This window comes from Cynara cardunculus, assembly GCF_001531365.2.
Source record: "Cynara cardunculus var. scolymus isolate 2C chromosome LG 17, CcrdV1, whole genome shotgun sequence".
Lineage (NCBI taxonomy): Eukaryota > Viridiplantae > Streptophyta > Magnoliopsida > Asterales > Asteraceae > Cynara > Cynara cardunculus.
In genome coordinates this window covers 9899543-9906984 of record NC_037544.1, presented here as the reverse complement: position 1 = coordinate 9906984, position 7442 = coordinate 9899543, and positions in this window count along the sequence as shown.

Below are 7442 nucleotides of genomic sequence, written 5' to 3'. Positions count from 1 at the left end.
TTTATTTGTCTCCCCCCCCCCCCTTTTTCTCAACTCTCTCCTCATTTCTCTCTCGCCACTGGCAGTCACCATCCCCTTACCCACGGTGATATGAGTCGACCAACACCCTTCCAATCTCTCTTCTCCATCACAACATGACCAATCCCTCTTATCCGTTCTTACAAGTTTGAGGAGTCCACACATCAAAACACATAGACCTCTCTATAACCATTTTATGATTAAGAAGGAATCACAAACAACAATTGAGTGAATCCTAGCCCTCACCCTCTCGATGTCTTTCTACTGCGAAAGACTACCAACCACCCATATTTGAGGCCCTAACTTCCTCTTCTCTCAACCCTATACGAACACCAAACAAAATCAACATGTACAAAGGATCATATACGTTAGCAACGAGATCCTTACTATGGAATTAGGGTTCTACACCTAAGATTAATCACACTTAAAACATGAGCTCAAGGTTTCATACATTAGGTTAGGATTTAACCTTCAATTTACCGATTTGACTTGCTTTGCTTCTTTGTTGTAATTTCAATAATTATGCTTCTATTAATTAATAGATAAATATTGTATTTAATTTTTACCAGTTCTAAATAAAATGTTACCAGTGACTTTCTCCTCGTTTTCTCCCATTCTAATCTACCAATTTATGTGATGAAATTCGTGTTAAAACATTGGCATCCAAGAGTTGTTTCCTAAAATTCCTAAAATAGTGGCTTCCAATGTCACGAAGTGGTGGTTTTTTAGTTCGTTAAATCTAAATAATGAAAAGCTCTTTATTTTTATTGTTACTTAATTTATAATATGATTGTTTAAGTTTTTATTATTAATGTTATAGTTAAATAATTTGTTAATATGGTAAATTGTATAAAATAAATTTTCTTATTATAGTATTGTACTTCAAGTTTTTCTTATTACAACAACAACCTACTTTTAAATTATTTTTTATTAGGACGTTATACTTTAAAAAATTTACCTATTATAACATGGGTAATCTTTTTATCTAAATTTATCTATTATACAAGGTTTGCATGCTACCTCACTCTCCACGTAGGTTGTCCACATGTACTATAGTTGATGTGTCATTTCTTATTACAACATTGTACATTGAAAATTATTTTATTATATCATCTACAAGTTCTTATTACAACATTGTACTTTTAATTTTAATATTTTATTATTTAGACATTTTACATATTATTTAATAAATATATTAAATAAATTAGAAAATTTCTGTAACACCCCATTTCACATTTACATATAATCCACATATTTAATATAATATGGAAATCAAATATTTACACTATGGTCCCAAATATACAACTTACTACATTACAAAAGTAGCTATAAATTTTTCCATATATATCAAGTAGAGGACCTGTAACCTAACAAGTTTTCAAATAGAGATAATATAACATCTTCCAAAAATTCACATATGTAAAACGATCATAACATCTTCACATTTTCCCCTTTCCCCGATCCTCCGATTGTTCCCGACCTGTAATGCACAGTTTAAAACACAAAATGAGGGTTAAACCATGAGGTCTAGTGAGAAATCTCTTTTGATTGCTATTACATAGTGAAAATCACTAAAACACTTTTTAGAAAACCCATATTTGTATAAATAACAAATAAACAGTGTTTCATTAAAAAAAACATTTTTGTCGCATCATATAGATGAGACAATCTCTTCTTATCGCATCATACCCATGGGAGTATCAAATTTATCGCATTAAATAAACAAGTAATTATGTTGTCGCATCAAATATAAAATACACCAATCTTATCGCACCCCCATTGATGCGCTAACTCAATTTTTTCGCATCACATACATATGATAGCTTCCCTTGTCGCACCTCAAGGATGCGATAACCTACTTTTGTCGCATCTCAAGTATGCGATAAACGCACTTTGTCGCATCATATATATGCGATAAGCCGATAACAGTAACTTGTCCACCATATAGATGCGATAAACTCAACATGCCGCATCTCAAGGATGCGATAACCAACACTTCTATTTTATCCAATTTTCATCGCATCATACCCATGCGATAAAGTCAACCTCATCGCATTATATAGATGACAGAATCACATGATCAAAAGATCATCATTTTTCTAGAATTTGATTATGCCACCCTAATTCCAGTATATTCAGCTCCTAATTATGTCACCCTTATTACAAAGATATACACAACTCTTGATTATGTCATCTTTATTACGAAAAATACACATCTCCTAATTATGTCACCCTTATTACAATCAGATGATAAATTTATATCAAAACCCAAAATTTATGCTAATAATTAGCATTTAAACATCACATATTCACGTATGAAACCTCACATTTCTTCATCCAAAAACACAATAAATGATGTTTTCAAAACAATACTCACTTATGATCACATAGATATGATGATGATAAATAACAACAAATTCAGTCAGGAACACAAAATCAGCTTCTTTTTTTTTTCCTTCGTTTAGTGTATGTTCGAACTCAAAGAGTACACATACATATTCACCCAGACTTTTTTTTTCTTCTTTTTGAAACCCAATAAACAAAAATCTCTTATTAACATGCATTATAATATATACTAGAAGGGTACTTGTGCAATACAGCGAAATATATATCAATTTTAATGTTCTATTTTATTTTTTGTCTCCGTCGATGTTATAATACGATTTTATGTGTTTTCAAGAAAGCAATAATGATTTTACTTTTGAATAAAATATAAATTTGAAAATATCATAAAAATTTGAAAAAAAAAATCAATGTTAATATCAAATCAACTATTTAAAAGTTCTCATTTTTTTATGTAATTTCTTTAATTAATTTATTTTTATTATAATTTAATTTAAGTTTAATANAATAATATAACATTTTATAAAAATAAAAATTAAGTATTATGTTAGAACTCAATAATTATCCTAATTATATTTTATATTTTTTATATTTAAAATGAGATGTTTATCTTGTATTTGATTATGTATATATGCAGTTAGTTACATGAATTCAGATATGGAGCTTTAATAAGTTGTACTTATGCACAATCTACTTGTAATCCTGAGTTTTAAGTAACATGCATTAATAAACAACACTTTATGCATAAAAAGTGGTTTTTAAGAGTTTTTGTCAAATGTTTTATAATATAGTATAGTAATTCAAGTTTAATAATGCAATAATTTATTTTTGGTTTAATAATATAACATTTTATAAATTTAATAACTAAGTATTCTTTTAGAACTCAATGATTATCTTAACTATATTCTTGATTTTTTATATTTAAAATGAGATGTTTATTATGTATTTGATTATATTTATCTGCAGTTAGTTACATGAATTCATATATGGAGTTTTAATGAGTTGTACTTACGCACAATGTACTTGTAATATTGAGTTTTAATTAACATGCATTAATAAACAATACTTTATGCATAAAAAATGATATTTAAGAATTTTTGTCAAATATTTTATAATATAGTATAAATGAGATGATGAACATAAGAATATATTTAACACAACTTTTCAAAACAACACTCCAACTTTTAACCATTATTCAAATGTAACCTTAAACTTTATGTTAGTCCACAAAATGATGAATCTTCATATATCTCTATGAATCAATGGCAATCTTCATGATAATCATCAAGAACACTTGAAGGAGAATTGAGAGGAAAAGTTAACAAGTCAAAGTCTATTATATCTCTCAATATTACGTAAGTATTACAATTGAGCTCTTCTTTTAAAACACTAGAAGACAAATGTATATATAGGGTCAAACTATAAACCTTTCTAGTCAAAGTCAACATGACTATCAAAGTCAAACACGCTAACAATATAATTATAGACAACTATAAACTTTCAAGACGAATACAATTTAACACTGAAATTCAGTCCTAACATTTTATAACTGATACATCTGGTTATCATAATTTCTAAATTATTCATTCATATACTAATATTAATAAAACTAGTTGTCTCACATTGAATATATAACACATATTTAATACAAAGAATACATGTTAATTCCACAAATGTCCATAATACAAGAGTCTACGATGCAAAATACGCAACTCAAAAATTCCAAAGTACATGCTCTTGTATAATATTCATTTTCCAAAAATTTATTCAGACATGATCTTCATAATCTAAGCACATAGGGAAATAATCATAGAATGATCTTTCCCTTATTATCATTACCTGCACACATATTTGAAAACGCAAAATGAGGGTTAGACATGAATGTCTAGTGAGGTTCCCTTTTTATGTAATGCAGGGTGAAGATCACAAAAATATTTAAACCATTTCATATAATGAAGGATAAAAACCACTTTCTGTTTGAGCCCATCAGACCTCTGGTTTCAAAGAGCATACTTAGAACATATTCTGTTTGAGTCCATTAGACCTCTGGTTTCAAAGAACATACTTAGAACATATTCTGTTTGAGTCCATCGGACCTTTGGTTCCAAAGACTACACTTAGAAAATATTTTAACTCATAAGAGGACCAGAGCCCCTATGGTTCCTCGACCAGAGCCTCTGGTTGTACTAACCAGAGCCTCTTGCTCAGGTAATTTCTCATAATGTTCCTCGACTAACTTTGTGAGTAATAAAATAGCCTTTTCAATAACTAAGAATGATTAAAAAGAGTTCCTATATAATCCAGAGCTTCTGGTTCAAAAGACAAGACCAACCAGAGCCTCTGGTTCAACGTGTAAGCCAACCAGAGCCCATCTGGTCTGTCTTTCATAAAAAGATTCTAAGTATAAAAATCTTTGAATTATCTTTTAAAATGTAAATTTGACACATAGCTCGTTTTTTACGAATACAGAGCCTCTGGTTTAACTAAAACTTTGTAAAAGACTTGTATAATTTCAAACCATCATCCAAAACCTTCTGGTTCTATATTGAGGTCCAACCAGAGCCCCTCTGGTTCCTTACAAGAAACAACCAGAGCCCCTCTGATTCCTCATAAAATAAACATTCTGTTGCAAAACACTTTTAACCAAAACCAATGGCCATAGGCCAAGTTTTCCCCTTCTCAATAACATCAATACTATCATTTCGAATAAGATACACATCTTTGAATTCTCAATCACAAAGAAGTAAGAACTCAAATCTATTGTAGTCTTAAAAGACATAATAGCAAGAGCTATAATATCCACACATAATTTCCACCCTTATATCCAAAGGTATACCTCTCCTTGATAAGCCACCCTTATCCCAAAAGACACCTCTCTTTGATATGCCACCCTTAACCCAAAAGACACATCTCCTTGATATGCCACCCTTAACCCAAAAGACACCTCTCCTTGATATGCCACCCTTATTTCTTCTTCAAAATCTATGAACTAGTTCGGATGAAAGACCGCAATCACAACCATCTTATCGAATCCTCATTCATAGTTTTATCCATAAAATCTATAGATTAATCCCAAACGAAGATAGACCGAAGTCACAACCGTCTCGAAAGAATCCTCTATAGTTTTCAACCAATAATAGTTTCAAAACAGTTTTATCATCAAAACTCTGAATATTCAAGAACAACCAGTTCTTGCAATAATATTTCCAAACTCAAATCTTTTTGTATTCTTTCAACAAGATATCATTTCAAAATTATTTTAAAGAAGCAACCTCTTCTTTATCTTTCCTAAAACAGTTTCCAATACTCAAGTTTATAACAATATCATCTTTAAAACTGTTAAAACAGTTTTACCATCTTTTCTTCCGATCAACTACCAAAAACCCAGCAATTTATATACAACAAAGACATAAAGTTTAATTTTAAAACTCAATGTTTATAATCAACGGTAGTTTTAAAAACTCACCTTGACAACACAGATTTTGCAAGATAACTCACATAGTATAATATTCTGGTTGTTATTTCAAGTACATATATATATATATATATATGTGTACGGATATGTGTGTATGTGTGTAATATTTATGTTGGAAATAAAAAAATTATTAATTTTAAAATAAAAGGGGGGAAGGTCGGCTGGTTGTGCCGACCCACCACCTCTCCTCTTTCTTTCTTATGTATATATATAATTTTGGGAAGAAGGAAAGGTACACACATATACTATATTTGGAAAGCTTTTCTCTGAAGAATCAGAAGGGTTACCAGGAAGAGGATTTCAAAAGCTTTGTTATTCGATTTCTAAAGGTGAGTGTATTAAGAGCTTTGGATATGAATTGCTTACATACARYTTGATAAGCATTTKGAACTGGATATTATGAATTTTGTTGCATTTATGAGAATTCTTGTTTAAAYCGCTCAAGTGTTGTCCGGATTGAAATCCGGATAAATAAACCGCTCATGCCTTGTCCGGGGTCTTTACTAAACCGGCCAAGAGGTGACCGGATATCATCTAAACCAGCCAAGAGGTGACCGGATATCATCTAAACCGGCCAAGAGTTGACCGGATATCATTTAAACCAACCAAGAGATGACCGGATATCATATAAACCGTTCAAAAGATTTGAGTGGTATTGGCCGGATTGTTTTAAACCGGTCAAAGGTTGAACCATGTATTGTCCAGTTTATTTTAAATCGGTTAACATTGTACGTGAAGTATTGTCCGGATTTGTAATCCGGACAAAGATGTTAACTAAAATTCAAGTGTTAAAGTTGACCAGACTTGTTATCCGGACAAGATTGACCGGACTTCAAGTCCGGATAAAGAGATAGAATTTTTTTAAAAGGTTTTTGAGACGAAATGACGGTGTAACCGCGAGAGAGACGAAATATGAAATGGCGGTGTAACCGCGAGAGAGATGAAATGGCGGTGTAACCACGAGAGAGATGAAATGGCGGTGTAACCGCGAGTGAGAAACATAAATATGTTTATGTTTCAGAACAGGTTTGATTCTAAACTAATTGTTTGGATTGTATATTGTTTGTATGAGATATATACACTTACTAGACCTTTTGGTCTAACCCTCAGTTGTTGGACTAACCTGTTTTGCAGGTCCGCGTACTTTACAAGATAAGGGTAAAGGAAAAGTATAAATGATGATAATAGTTTGTTCATATATGTATTAAAGATACATTTTTGTTAGTCTATGTTTTGTAATAATACTGTTTTAGTATTATGAGTATGATGATGTGAATTATGTGTATATGRAATATGAGGGTTGTTACAGTTGGTATCAGAGCCTTAGTTTAAGGGATCTAGGTATTTGCGAAATACTTAGACTTAAACTAGAGGTGTGGAAAGTTATGATAATAGGTTTCACTGGGTCTATGAACATGGGAATATGTTATAGCTGAAACTATTATGAGAAAGATAGATTATATATGATTGATATAATCTGAGTATGAGTAGACGTGAGGATAAATGTGTTATTATGTTGTGATTATGAGAATAATCATGTGTGTTTAAAATGTGACAGAAAAGGTTACATACTGAAAAATGGCAGATAATCCCAATCAATCGGAAA